The sequence below is a fragment of the Orcinus orca genome, chromosome 9 (assembly GCF_937001465.1).
Source record: "Orcinus orca chromosome 9, mOrcOrc1.1, whole genome shotgun sequence".
NCBI lineage: Eukaryota > Metazoa > Chordata > Mammalia > Artiodactyla > Delphinidae > Orcinus > Orcinus orca.
In genome coordinates, this window is record NC_064567.1 from 93,139,342 (window position 1) to 93,155,227 (window position 15,886).

The 15,886-nt window shown below is 39.9% G+C and overlaps 1 protein-coding gene across 3 annotated transcripts in view; it reads left to right on the forward strand.

Annotated features, from left to right (window-relative positions):
* SUGCT (succinyl-CoA:glutarate-CoA transferase) overlaps positions 1–15,886 on the forward strand; it is a 683,662-nt gene that overhangs the window by 466,162 nt on the left and 201,614 nt on the right. The window contains exon 13 of one of the 3 annotated variants that reach the window (XR_007479090.1): positions 12,207–12,296. The exons of the other annotated variants lie outside the window; for them this stretch is intronic. The gene's annotated coding sequence lies outside the window, so the exon portion shown is untranslated. The remainder of the gene's footprint in view (positions 1–12,206; positions 12,297–15,886) is intronic. 3 annotated transcript variants of the gene reach the window in all.

Consider the following 15,886-nt stretch of genomic DNA (forward strand, 5'->3'; position numbering starts at 1 on the left):
GAACCCGGGGCTGTGGCAGTGAAAGCCCTGAGTCCTCCTCACTGGAATGCCAGGGAATTCCCCAGAGAGAACTTTTAAAATAGCTTCCTTGAATCCACCCTCCCTTCTTTACTCTCACTGTCACTGCTTCATTTAGGCCTTCATCGTTTCTCAACGTTTTATTACAATAGCATCCTAAGAGGTCTCTCCAATTACAGCCATCCCCCAACAGCTTCCAGCTATACATGGAATGGAGTTCAGTATTCCAGAACAAAACCGAAAACCCTCATCTCGCTCCTCTTGTCCTCTCACTGCCCATGCTGTGCTCCCATGGGTCGACGTCCGGTCCCAGAGTGTACGCTCTCCATCCCTGGCCCAGGGACTGCCACCCCCTGCTCCTGCGGCCCCAGGTGTCCTCACCCTGAAGATGCTGCTCAGAGCCACTCCCTCCTCCCTTTCTGACCCCTCTGTCTGGGACTTGTTCCTTCCATATCATCTCTCAGCACCCTTTGCTTTTCTCTGTCGTAGTACTCGCCTCATCACAGTATGATTTTCCATTTCCCCAACTGTTTAATCATTTTCTACTAAACGGTGATCTCCATAAGATCAGGAACAGAAGCCCAGCCCAACACACAGCCTGATGTTTACTGAGCATAATTTATGTGGTTTAAATCAGTGAACTATATATTTGTCCAGAAAGAAAGAACCTTGTGTGCCACCCTTCAGGACATGTGAGATCTAAATAATTCAGCCAATCATTTGAAATCAGAGTGTCCCTCATATAGAGAGTAAGTCATAAACTAAGGGCAGAGAGAAGATTCTCTGTTCCTCTCTTCCCGAGGGCCCTCAGAGTGCTCAGATGAAGACCGTTGAGGATGGCCTTGAAGGTAGACTCGATTTGTCAAGAGGTAGAGGGACTTCAAAACTCCAGCTATGAACATGATTTGGGGGACCTCCAGGAATCCTATGTGGCTAGAAAAGGGGATGGGAGTGTGGAAGGAGGAGAGGGTTAATTCTGAAGGACCTTGAGAAGGTTGTCCTTGATCTTGAACTTGACTGTGTTGTCCACAGTCACATAGTCTATAGTAACTGAGTGGAGAATCAAGTTATTTTATTTGAGAATGAGCCAGGAAAGTTATTGCTCAGAAGTAGTGATCAGAGTTCGACTGCCTCATCTGTCAGATTATGTATGTATCAAGAGTTATCAATCTTGAAATCTGGATTATATATTTTATCCAAATATAAAATTGACATTACATGTAAAATATGTAATGACCCTTCAAAAGATCTGTCAGTCCACGAGCAGAGCTCCATTTTGTGAACTGCAGAGTTAGAATGAGAAGCTACAGAGTTTGAGGAAAAACATCTCTAAATTTTTGAGGCCAATTTCAATGGGGGAAATAAAACCCCAGCACTTCAGGGGAGGAAGATTTCAGGGGCAGCCTGCCTCTATTCCCCCTGACTTCCGGCTTCCTGCTTCTCCGTTTAAACCTACACTTAGGCACAGAACGGCCCTTACCTCCCCCTCAGTTGGTCAGCTCAGTCCTACACTTTGTGCTTCCCAAAATTTCCTCTACCCCCTTCTTTGTGCTTTCAGGAAACCCCTGCTCTGCCAGCAACTCCCCGACTTCACCTGCTCTTCCCTTTTGCTCCTCCAGTAGCTGTTTCTCAGACCAAACCTAGAGTCCTCTGATGCCAGCAACCTGTCAGGTCACACAGAAGAAGGAAACCCCTTATCCTGCTCCACTCAGGAAGTGGGGGAGGAGATCTGCTTCTTCATTATCTCCTGCTGCTTCTGTTTGCATGATAAAATACCTGCTCTCCATCCACAGTTGCTCAACCCAGTATCTGAGAACCAAGATACTGTTTCTTAGAAAGGAGTAACCACAAAACAAGGATAAGCAGAAAGTAGAAATAGCAGATCTCTCACTGTAACGTCATTTGTGGTAAAAGGATCTTGCATGTGCACAATTATGATATTGGAACTCAGGTGCTGTCTTTCTCTTGTTCTCATTTCCTATCTTAAATGGAGGAGAGGGCTCTTGTGACATGAACACAGTGAATGTTAGAAAAACAGAGCCAAAAAGGAACTTTTTTTTGAGTACCTGCTCTATGCTAAGACCTTTCTGAATCCTCATGACAGAAAGATAATGAGATATATGTTCTGTCCCCAAAGAGCTCTTGGTTTAGTAGAGAAGGCCAATTTATAACAAATATGTTGAAAGTTGTGTAATAGCGTACACACAAGATTCAGAGCTAACAGAATGGGAATTAATTGTTTGGGGTGTGCATGTGTGGATATGTGGATGTGTGTGTCTGAGAGAGAGGGAGAGAGGGGATCTCATTTGTTTCACATGAAACTCCTCTGAGATAGTCATTAATATCTCTCTTTTACAGATTAGAAAATTGAGGCTCAGCGTGGTTGTGTAATTTGACCCAGGTTATCTAGCAAGTGGTTACCTTGACATTCACACCCAACTCTGTCCAAAGTCCAGAGTTGTTTTATTTCACTTTACTGTCTCCTGTCTTCATAGCCCCATGATCTAGGATGGTAGAAAAGAACAACGGAGTGGAGCTGGGAAACAGTATTTGTTATCATGAGCACTCTATTGTAACATAGATGTCTTGTGCGGCTTTACTCTGCATGACTCCGGGTTTCTCTCAGCACTGTTTCTGTGTAACTAGAAACCATTTAGCCTTCAACAGGCACTCCTGATTTATGTTTAATAACACCTTTTCTTCCTAACTGTGGCCGTATATGCATGTTAATGGGTCTTTTAATGTAGTGTGCATCCTGGATGAGATTACCCTGGGACATTTGTTGTCCTGTCACCAGCTGTTTAGATTTAGTTTTACAGATTGAACCTTCAAGAGGTTGTTTTTACTCATCAAAGAACCAAATCAGTAGTTGGCCTACATGTTGGCAAAAGAGCCCTTTCACGATCGGAAACACTGTGCCTGAATTTGCATCTGGGTAACTGTGGGAGGGATAAAGTGATTCGATTTTAGACTTTTTCTTTTTGTAATCAGGAAGGTAATACCATGGAGTTCTTGGATGAGATTCTTCTTGTAGATGTCCACCACTTCGGAGACCTAAGACCAGTTCTATCTCAAAATTCCAGGTAGGGTATGACAGACATAGCGAGAAGACCACTGAGTTGAGATTCCCTTGCTCGTGGACAGGGCTTTCTCTTTTCTCTAGGAAAATAGAAGTCTGCTTTATTTCTACAGGGATTTGAACTTTTTCCTTTGAGAACTTGGAGTTATCCCCCATTTGCACCCACCTTTGACTTTTAACCCAGCATGGTTGTTGAAGTTACTGGCTTCTTTCTTTAGACTCTGACCTTACCCCCTGCAGATGCCCACAGCCCAGAGCCCTTTCTAACTGTTTTACTGGAATGCTAGCTCCAAGGAAGGAGGACCTCATTCATCACAGTATCCCTGGAATGGTGCTTTTCATAAGTATGTGTGTAATAAAGTTGGTACCACTAGATACTCAGGACGATCCATCTGAGCCTGAGACTGATTTCCTCTTGGGATAGAAGTCCCCCTCCATTCTTGGCCATATGTCAGCATCACAGCAAAGCCTTTTGTTTTTCTTTTCTTGAATTTTTTTCCCAGTTTTATTGAGGTACATTTGATACATAACATTATATTGGTTTAAGGTGTACAACATAATGATTTTGATACACATATATATTGTGAAATGATTACCACAAGTTTAGTTAACGTCCATCACCTCACATAATTACAAATATTTTTTCTTTGTGATGAGAACTTTTAAGATCTAGTCTCTTAGCAGCTTTCAAATATACAACCTTATAGCTGGAAGCTTGTAACTTTTGCTACCTTCACCCAATTCCCCCATCCAGCACCTCCCACTTCTGGCAACCAAAACGTCTCTTTTTCTACGAGCTTGGTTTTTTAGAGTCCACATATAAGCGAGATCACACAGTGTTTGCCTTTCTCTGTCTGACTTATTTCACTTAGCATAATGTTCTCAAGGTCAATACATGTTGTCGCAGATGGCAGAACTTCTTCCTGCTTTTTATGGCTGGATTCACGTTTTCTTTATCCGTTTATTCACTGATGGACTCTCAGGTTCTTTCCATGTCTTGGCTATTGTAAATAATACTGCAATGAATGTGGAGGTGCAGATATCTTTGGGATAGTGATTTTGTTACCTTTGGATATATCTCCAAAGTGGAATTGCCAGATAATCTGGTAGTTCTAATTTTTTGAGGAAACTCCATACTGTTTTCTATAGTGGCTGCACCAATTTGCATTCCCAGCACCAGTGCGCAAGGGTTCCCTTTCCTCCACATTCTCGCCAGCATTTGTTATTCTCTTGTTTTGTTCTTGTTTGTTTCTTTGATGATGGCCATTCTAACAGGTGTGAGGTGATATCTCATTGTGGTTGATTTGCATTTCCCTAATAATTAGTGATGTCAAGTACCTTTTCATGTACTTCTTGGCCATTTGACTATCTTCTTTAGAAAAACGTCTATTAGTGAAGCTCTGATATACTCTTTTGCTTGCCTTTTGCTGAAAGATGAGAATTAATGCCCTTTTATCTTGGGCCTGGCATAAAGCTTATGGCTAGTAAATGCCAAACTTTCTCAGCTGAATCTTCTACCTCTGAGTCCCCTATTAGGTGCTTGGAGATGGCCATGGGTGTTATTGTTCAAGCATTTGTCCTTCTGCAATTCACTTTTCACTTCCTAGTCATCCTCACTCAGCATGAAGAGAAACGAGGCAAACATGAAAAAGAAATGTGGCGCTTACTCCACTCTGTATGACAGTCTCTAGGTCCATCCGTATCTCTACAAATGACCCAATTTCGTTCCTTTTTATGGCTGAGTAGTATTCCGTTGTATATATGTACCACATCTTCTTTATCCATTCCTCTGTTGATGGACATTTAGGTTGTTTCCATGTCCTGGCTACTGTAAATAGTGTGAAGTAAGTCAGAGAAAAACAAATATCATATATTAACACATATATGTGGAATCTGAAAAAATTGGCATATTCGATCTTATTTACAAAGCAGAAATAGAGACACAGATGTAGAGAACAAATGTATGGATACCAAGGGGGAAAGGGGGAGGTGGGATGAACTGGGAGATTGGGATTGTCATATATACACTATTGATACTGTGTATAAAATAGAAAACTAAGGAGAACCTACTGTATAGCACAGGGAACTCTACTCAATGCTCTGTGGTGCCCTAAATGGGAAGGAAGTCCAAAAGTGAGAGGATATATGTATATGTATAGCTGATTCACTTTGCTGTACAGCAGAAACTAACACAACATTGTAAAGCAACTACACTCCAATAAAAATTTAAAAACAGTGTAGAGCCACCCCCACCAATTCTTTTCTTCTTTCTTGCCCTTCTATGCTTGAGCAAGAAGAAAAATACTAAGTTATGTAGCTGTTTCCACACAGGTTGTGTAAAATCATGTTAATTTATTCAAAAAACATTTAATGCGTGTTAACTGTGTCACACAAATTTTTGAAAGTATGATTTTTTTTTCTGCCTCATAAAAGAGATTTAGAATCTCTCATTTATAAATATTAAACAACAATGACTAGTTTATGAGTTCTCTTGAAATTGAAGGACAATAGTATTTATAAATTCCACTAAAATTACTGTTAATAACCTGCACATTTCATAAAACTGGATACAGACTGCATTGTAAAGAGCGTTTTCTTCAGCTAAGGGAACTTTTTTTAAGTGTACCTCTAGGAGAATATCTTCAAAAACCATGAAGGGGAGGGGAGGAGGGAGAGAGAGGGGGAGAATCAGAGAGAGACAGATTTACAAGGGTTTCTTCACATATTATAAAACAACTATATTGTAAATATTATAAAATCAGCTAGAGGAAGAATTATGTCTTACACATTCTTCGTATCACCCGGTGAAGGTACTCAGTAACTTTACCTCTGAGTTCCTATAAAGACATATTTTAATAAAATTGAAATCAAAAGTATCTGTTTTTTCCTTTCAAATCTATTTAATACTTAATAGTAAGGATTAAAAGAGAATCTCTCCTTTTTAAAGAAAACAAACTTTCTATAAATGCAATGTCCTATATGCAGAATCTGACCTTTTTGTAGAAAGACAAGCCTACACCGAAATGGACTGACTCAGCTCAGAGTTTTTGAATGTATTAAAGTTTGCTCCCATTGAACTGACATGTAGACAAGTGTTTATATGAAGTCTGTTGTCAGTGTATGTGTTGAATCATCTGCACCTCCAGCCAGGAAAATGATACTTGGTGCAAAATCAGATAATCGGAACTTGTCTTTGAAAACTAGAAGAGCTGAAGGGCCAGTTGTCACTTGCCTATGAGCTTGTTTATGCTATGAATCTAAAGCAAAATTCACTAAAAAATACAACAAACTAGTGAATATGACAAAAAGAGAAGCAGACTCACACATATAGAGAACAAACTAGTGGTTACCAGTATGGGAGGGCCCAATAAACAAGTGGGGGAGTGAGAGGTACAAACTTGTGTGTAAGATAAGCTCAAGGATGTATTGTGCAACACGGGGAATATAGCCAATATTTGGTAATAACTTTAAATGGAAAGTAACCTTTAAAATTTATATTAAAAAAATAGGGAATTCCCTGGTGGTCCTGTGGTTAGGACTCCGTGCTTTCACTGCTGAGGGCCCTGGTTCAATCCCTGGCTGGGGAACTAAGGTCCCACAAGCCTCATAGTGCGGCCAAAATAAATAAATAAATAAATAATCAATCAATAAAAAATAAAATTAAATTGGAAAAAAAAAGCAAAACTCAGTGATTCAAAAGATTTAAAGGCTCCTAAACAGAGCTGTGGAGATCTGCAAAAGGTTTATTTCCCATGTGAGGGTGTAACGTGTGTTACATGTCCTCTGCTTTTGCATAAATATGCACATGTATTTAAAAGTTGTATTCTTTTGGTAGTACTAGTACTGAATCAAATATTCGTCAGATCCCTGTGTTACCTAGAACACTTGCTTAATAGTAGTATTTTCAGAGCAAATGTATTATTTTATGCAGTGGTAGGCTCACTTTACCTTCTCTTCATGATAAAGATGAAATTTTTAACTATGAAAATTACAGGGATTTTCATTCAAAATTGAGGAAAAGAACAGAATTCCTTTTATCCTAATTTGTTTCTTCTGTGGTCAAGATGACAGAATGGGTATACTTCCCCATTCATTTGGAACACAGAAAATCGAAAAAAAAAAAAACTTTTTTTTTTAAAGCAGAGTTTCACTAAAAGCAGAATTTAAAATAAAAATCTCTGATGAACAAAAATAGAAAGAAAATCCACATGGTAAGCAGGAGCTGAAGTACCCAGGACACTGAAACTGGAAAGTGGGAGCAGGCCCAGTAGTCCAAGCCCCATGAGGTACTAAAAAATGTACCCACCATGGTGAGTCACAGGGGCCCATGCCCTCCATGATGTCAGGGGCTGAATTAGAAATGACATGCAAGGAGAGGAAGCAGAGCTAGTTGCTCATTCCAGTGGATTTTCCAATAATGACTTCATTTGCTACTACGCAGACTGGGACTGTCAGCTCCCCATTGGGCAATGTCCCAAGCTTCTAGAATAAGACCTAGTTCTGAGCTGTGGACTCTCGGGTCAGGCTGAGGCAGTGGTGAAACTGCCCACTATACGAATGTGAGTTTAGGAAAGGATAAAAGCAAAGAAACAAAACAAATAAAATTTCCCTGGCAAGGAGAACTCACAAAGCCCAAATTTAAGACTATGTGGAAATTCAAGATTATGAAAGATAGCAAGTGTACCCAACGAGTGGGAGAAATTACACTTGAGGAATAAGAAATAATCAAGCATTTGTCAAATGATTTCAATAAAATTATTTTATATATCTTTGAAAGAATAAAAAAGGACTAGTATCCAAATTAAACAGTAATTCGAAATTGTGAATTAAAAAAATCAAAAAATTTGAAACTGGTGTCGATAAATGCATCTAAGAACCCATTAGAAATCTTGAAAATGAATTTTTTGTATAGATTAAAAACAAACCAAAAAAAGACTCCAATGAAGAGAATAAATAGATTGGACACAGTAGAAGCAATGGTTAATGAAATGGGAAATAGAACTGAGTAGGTTACATAGAATATTGAGGAAGGAAGGAAGGGAAGATAGAAAAGAAAAGAAAGAAGGAATAAATGAAAAATATGAAAGAGAAGAGTCGGGATGAATTGAGACACTGAAATATATTTTTAATAGGAGTTCCAGAAGGATAGGATGAAGAAAAGACAATATACAACAGATGATAACAGCTAAGAATTTTCTAGAACTGAAGAAAGCCATGAGTTCATAGCTAGAAAAAGCACAGAGTGCCAATCAGGTTAAATTAACACAAAACAACAAAAGTCTATTGTAAACACATTTTATGGAACCTTTAAGTTTAAGTAATATTTTGAAACGTTAATTTTTTTTCTTTTAGCCATGTTGTTGCCAGGCAGGACAGAGTTTGTTTGTATTATCTCTCTTTCTGCCACCACGATCATCTATTAACCTGTTTTTGTCAACAGTATTTATTAAGTTAAGGGGCATGTGATTAAAATAGCCAAAATCTGAATTTCGTTTTCTTATCAAGGAGAAATATACTTTGATTTTGCCAGTGGATTAGTTTTCTATCCGCTGTTTTCTCTCATCGTTGATTTTTTCTCTCATTATATGTATCCATCAATAATATGAATATATCTAATGCTCAGTTAAGTATTTTCTAATTTTCTCCCAAGGTTTGAATATTACTGGCTATTGTGCAGATACTCAGGTATCGCTAGTTCATTCAAGACTGTTGATTCCTTCCTTCCTTAACTTTGGTCTAAGTTACTATGAACTCATGTAATTGAACATTCCGAAGCCATCTTGTCTCCAAGAGTTCCTGGAGTGAGTTTCTGATTTTTTTGCTTGATCTATTTTATGGGAGACTTAGAGGACTGATATTCAGCTGATACACACCTATGTGATGTTACTGGCCAGCAGTGACCCTGATTGGTTGGTGTTTCAATTATCTATTGCTGCATGACAAACTACCTCAAAATTTAGTGACATAGAATGATTAAAACATTTATCTTTCTCATGAATCTGAAGTTTGGGGAGGGTTTGATGAGGCCAGCTTATCTCTGTTTCACTTGGTGTCAGCTGGGGTGGCTCCAAAGCTGGGGGCTGGAATTATCTAAAGACTCGCTCACATGTCTGGTGGTTGATGATGGCTATTGGCTGGGACTTCAGCTGGGGCCATGGCCAGAATACCTATACTTGATCTTTCCATGTGGCTGCTTGGCTTCTTTGGAGGATGGCAGCTGGATTCCAAGGGTAAGAGACAGAGAGGAAGCCAGGTGGAAACTGCATGGTCTTTGTGACTTAGCCTTGAAGTCACCCAAGGCCACTTTTATTTATTTATTTAAATTTTTATTGGAGTATGGTTGATGTACAACGCTGTGTTAGTTTCAGGTGTACAGCAAAGTTAATCAGTTATACATATACATATATCCACTCTTTTTTTTAGATTATTTTCCCATATAGGCCATTACAGAGTATTCAGTAGAGTTCCCTGTGCTATACAGTAGGTCCTTATTAGTTATCTATTTTATATATAGTACTGTGTATATGTCAGTCACGATCTCCCAAATTATCCCTCCACCCCTTTATCCTCTGTTAACCATAAGTTTGTTTGCTACATCTGTGACTCTACTTACGTTTTGTAAATAAGTTCATTTGCACCCTTTTTTTTAGATTCCACATATAAGTGATATCATATGATATTTGTCTTTCTGTGTCTCACCTACTTCCGTCAGTATGACAATCTCTAGGTCCATCCATGTTGCTGCAAATGGCATTATTTTTTTCTATTTTTATGGCTGAGTAGTATTCCATTGTATATATGTGCCACATCTTCTTTATCCATTCATCTGTTGATGGACACTTAGGGTGCGTCCATGTCCTGGCTATTGTGAATAATGCTGCAGTGAACATTGGGATGCACGTATCGTTTCGAATTATGGTTTCCTCAAGGCCACTTTTAACTCATTCTGTTAATTAGAAGTGAGTCACTAAGGCAGATCCATATTCAAGTTAGACTCACCTTTTGATGAGCAGCAGTATCAAAGAATGATAGACATTAAAACCCCTATCGTCCTTATAGGAGGTACATAGAGTAGGCAAATTGGTAGAGATACAAAATAAAGTAGAGATTACCAGGGGCTGGGAGTGAGGGGAGAATGGGGAGTTTTTGTATAAGAGCTATAGAGTTTCTTTTGGGGATGCTAAAAAAGTTCCAGAAATAATAGTAGTGATAGTTGCACAACATTGTGAATGTACTTAATGCTACTGAATTGTACACTTAAAATGGTTAAAAGGGTAAATATTACGCTATGTATATTTTACCACCACAATAACATAGTCTGCACCCGTTCTAATTAATCAGTGCCTGACTTTTGGTCTTAATGTATTTTAAATATTCCTTCTGAATGCATGTATGTCCCCAAAGTATTCATGAAAGGTACGAACTCCTAACCCCTCCTTTTCCTGGCAGGGACTTCACAAAGGCAAATACTACTAATGAAAGGAGTGCTGACTTTTGCTAGCACTGGGCTGTAAGATCTAGAAAAGTTTGGAATAAGCTATTTCCAATTTTATTTGGTGAGCAACCCAACAGGGGAGCTACTTATAATAGGTAAGGATGCCTGATGAAGCACACGTTTTTCCATTTATGTTTGATGAGTGAAATTTTGTTTCACTCCAGGGAGAACTCACTAACAGGGAAGTTATAATGGAGATTTTCAACTTTTTTTTTTTTTTTTTTGGTGGTACGCGGGCCTCTCACTGCTGTGGCCTCTCCCGTTGCGGAGCACAGGCTCCGGACGCGCAGACTCAGCGGCCATGGCTCATGGGCCCAGCCGCTCCACGGCATGTGGGATCCTCCCGGACCGGGGCACGAACCCGTGTCCCCTGCATCGGCAGGCGGACTCCCAACCACTGTGCCACCAGGGAAGCCCGAGATTTTCAACATTTTAAACCCAGCTTCCTCTTTCTATTCATCAAGGGCAGGAAAAGCCAAATAGACTCAATGACTCACAAAGTTGCACTGGGACTCCGCGAACGCTGTGTTAAGGCTGACCACGCAGTGAGCAGCAGGCCCAGAACCTTTCTGGCTTGTGGCACCTGGCACCTCCACTGAGGCATTTCAGTTCAGTGTCTGGTATCAAGGAGAAGCGTGGCTGAGATATAGGAACCAGCATCTCTGAAAAGTAATAGAAGATAGTATTTAATAGTGAATGGAGGTGGGCAGTCAGCCCTGGGATCTTTTGTATGGCTCTAGACCCTAGGCCATTCCCAGAAACAGAAATGACTTTCTGGTATATTTGTGGTTAATTCCTTAATGTCAGACCTTAGTTAGTAAGCTACCGCAGCACATGGCTCACTACCCTTAGAAAAGTGGCTGTCCCCATTTCAGTGGGATGGTTCTTTATTAGGAATGCCAGAGCTTGGTTTCTTCCTGTTTTGCCACTAATTGAGGACCTCAACAAATGTTCTAATATGTTACCTCTGTGGTTTCTTAGTTTTACAACGGTGATAACATCCTCCTGCTAACTAATTGATTATTATGCTAACAGCATGGAATGTACTCCTTTGAGAATGCAGTATAGTGGTCGGAAGATTCTTTAAAAGGAAAGGTTTAGTAGATGTAAAATTGAACACAGTCAGCCAATGTGGAAAGGAGAACTTTGGGCTGTTTCATAGTATTCCTCCTTCTGACTGTTTTGGAGTTTTCGGAAGTATTTGATAGCATTATTGTTATTTGTGGTGATACTGCTTGAATTTCTCAGAAAATGCTACGGGGTAAATACTTGCACACATGTGTTATATTTTATCAGACCTACTCGTGCCTTCAGATCATGTGCCATAAAAAAAGCTGATGTGTGTCTTTATTTTGGAAGTTTACCTCTATCATATAGTAAATTTCCTTAAAAGTAAGTCAGTTGCCTTTAGAAGGCAAGGTAACTAGTCCTTGTCTTCAAACCTCTTGCAATTATTTTTGGTGGCAGGTTTGTAACCACGACGCCTTAGTTGTAAGGTGTGTTGTAAGCATAGATAATTGTTACTACTAGTTAAGTGAAATTTTAGAGTGCTTTATTTAAAAAAGCAGATTCAAGGTTTTCCCTTTAATAACATTCCTCACGTGCATTCTGCAGTGCTTTCTCGACGGAAGACAGTAGGAGAAGCTGTGACTGGATCACTCCCATGTGATTGATCATCTACCACGTGTATGTCGAAGAACTCTGGTTAGTTTGGCACTTTACTGGCGCCTGCTTTTGGAGACTCTTAAGACCAAAATGACTGAGCACATGTCCCAAAGTGGCGAAAGCTGCATTAGAGTCCTTCCAGAAAAGTTCTTTTCTGCTTCAAGTGAGGCAAGGACTGAATACCAGAGAATTGTATGAGTTTGTCCTTTCTGCCTTTGGGAGTTGTGCAATCCTAGTGTGCAGAGGTGCTCTAGAGCTCAGTAAGGGAGGAGGGGAAATGGGGTGTGTATTAGGAAGAGGATGGAGTAGGGATGCATTTCCTGGGGTGTAAGAGAACCTTGGAGAAGGGTGATGGAGATAAAAGTGTCATGGCTGGGTGAAGGGAGAGGGAGTAACAGATTGCTTTGGCCATAGAGGTAGGGCGTGTGCTAGAGAGGAGGGCATTAGAAAAACTTGAAATCCAAGGAAAGAAAAGTCAGTTATTCTTTTCTTTGCATTTAAGAGCTCTTCCAGTACCTCTCACCTTATTAACATGCTGAAATCACAGTCAACCAGAGAAAACTGATTGCATGGTATCCTATTTAAATAGAAATGTCAAGATATAGAGATTGAATTGAGTGAACAATTCAACTTTAAGTGGGCTGACTTAAAGTTCTGGGGATGAATGTGATTACTCAGCAAGTTTTTTTCTGAATGTTCTGGTGCAGTTTACAGAATTGGTACCATTTGGCCAGGTTTAGCTTGCGTTCCCTGGCATGCTCTACTCCTCCTTAATAACCCGTTTCCCTTGTTAGTACTCCTTGTATGTATGTCTTCCTGGCAAGATTGTAAACTGTGAGGGCAGGACCACATCTACTCTACTAACTACTCCATTTCCAGTACAATGCCTGGCAAAAAGTCAGTGCTAACTAAATGTTGGCAGAAGAAGCAGCATGATACAGATTCTGTAAGAATTAAAGACAGTGTTTATAAAGGACTTCATTCCGTTTCTGGTTCTTAGTAGGTGCTGAATAAATGCTTTTATTATTTGTAATAATAACATGAAAATCTTCTTTCTCTGGTTCTTGTTTTATTGGTTAGAAGAGACCACTGCAGTGAAAAAGCTATAATGATTCAACATCACTATGTTTGAACAAGTATGTGAGAATGTGTAAACTCTCCTTAGGATGCTTGCTAGAAAGTCCTCATTTCACAATAATATAAAGCAACGTGTGCACCTTCTTTTTTTTATAAATGTATTTATTTTATTTATTTATTTTTGGCTGCATTGGGTCTTCGTTGCTGTGCGCCGGCTTTCTCTAGTTGTGGCGAGCGGGGGATACTCTTCGTTGTGGTGTGCGGGCTTCTCATCACGGTGGCTTTCTCTTGTTGCAGAGCACGGGCTCTAGGCACGCGGGCTTCAGTAGTTGCGGCACACGGGCTCAGTAGTTGTGGCTTGTAGGCTCTAGAGCACGGGCTTAGTTGCTCCACAGCATGTGGGATCTTCCCGGATCAGGGCTCGAACCTGTGTCCCCTGCATTGGCAGGCAGATTCTGAACCACTGTGCCACCAGGGAAGCCCTGCACCTTCTTGATGAACCCTTCCTTCCAACTTCTGGTGGCTGTCTTTTTCCATTATACCTAGTAAGTCAGAAAATCAAACAGTGAAACCAAAAAAGCTAAAACTAACCATGGGAAGTGAAATAAATATTTACACATGGCTTCCGTAAGCATGATATATGTTTATACCTTTAGTATGTTTTGATTTGTGTATCCTACCACCTCAAGATGTAAGCTTTTAGCAGCTGGGATCCTTATCCTGGACATATTTTGTATGTTCTTTATTGTATCTAATGACTATCAGAGTCCACCAGTAAATACACCAGACTTAGTAGAGATGCACGCATGGCTAATTCAGCAAGCATTCTTATCTACAAATTTTGTGTTTTTGCTCAGCTGCTGTATCAGTAGACTTGAAGACTTGGCTACAGCTGTCCTGAGAGGCTATCTATAAAAATGCAGGTGTTCAGCATTAGCAAATAGTTCTTATTATGTGGATTGACTTTTGGCAGTTAGTAACGATGTTTCCTGAGATTGAAAAATGATTTTCTACCTTAAACAGTGGTTTCACATTACTGGAATGCCGAATTAAAAAAAAAAAAAAAAACCCCCGCGAAATTCCTCTCATCAAGTAGTGCTGAGACTGTTTTTGTTAGTTGTATACATTTCATGATTTGTATATTTTATAGTAGAATGTAAGCCTTTCTTTTTAACTGTTGTGGTTAGGTTTAGGCCCTTTGCCAAATGAAGCAGACTATGAAGAATTAGGAAGGGTAATGCATCCTGGGGTTCTGTTTCCTTGGCCGGAAGCCAAGGAAAGACCTGGGGCTGGAGATGTTTTCAAGGTTTTAAAAATATTAGGGCATCTTTGTGTTTTACTGTTGTTTTGCATCATCACCTACTAGCAGATCGCCTTTCATTCCTGTTTACAAGGAGTTCAAATGCTCTTTGTGATACATCTGTTAACCCTTCCTTTACCTTAACCTGAAGGTCATGACTGGGCAGAATTTAGGACCTTGCTTAAAATGATTTATGGGAAGTTAAGACATCCCCTGTCTGTATTTCCTCTGTTTCCTATATATGTACCTATTGATTAAGCCAGAGGATGTGCTATATGGCTTGGTGTCTGTTAACCTCTAGGTCAAAAATACAATCCTAGTAAAACACTTGAAGTACAAGGCAGAGATGTTTTCCTTTTGGAATACTGTAGAAAAAATACAGAGATCATTGGCAGAGCGTTAGTGAAGCTTGCATACAGTATATGAGCTCTTCACTGCTTGCTTGGGGGTTTGCTGAGGCAATACTGTAGAAACCAGTTTAAACAAATAAACGAGAAGATGGTACTGTTGGGTGGGTGGCACTCAGGGACTATAATTGAATTGATCTTAAGGAAGGCTGGTTCTGTTAAATAATTTTCCTTACTTTGGCCACACATCGCTGACTTTTTGGAGTCTTTTCAAGGCAGGTAAGCCTTGATATTGAGGAAAACCAAACAAACCAACGTCAATTATCTGAACTAAGCTCTACATTAGCAGACTTGAGTTACGGCCCATGGCAGGAGAATTCAGAAATGTTTCATGTGTAAAGGTTTCCCCTTTATCATCTTACCTTCTCTCTCCTTCAGGTCTTTGCAGCAGAGTGCGTTTCAGGTTTTTGTTCGACATATGAAAGGCTCAGTTTCAAAGGCTTGGGTTTTCACATCCATGTCAATATCACAGATTGAAATGTGACACGCGTACCTGGCTGCATACTTTCTTTAAACCTGAGCCAGTAATACTGCAAATGTGAGGGGAGGCACTCTTTCATCTCACACTTTAAAGTGAAAGGTTTGTTGATGTAACCCAATTTCCAGTCTGCCGAGGTCACCCTGTAATGTAGCGCAATGATGATAAGCCCATCAGTCCTGTTTGATGTTCGAAGTTCCCTTCCCCTGGTTTTTACCCCCACTTTGTTTTGTAAAGTAAGTTTAGTAATAGTGATATTCTGGCTTGCTAACATGTGATGATGTGATTTCCCCTGACGCTCACAGAGTGGCTTGTTAAACCGTGCATGTGCCTTGCAGGGATTATGCCCTGGATATAATTAAGAGAG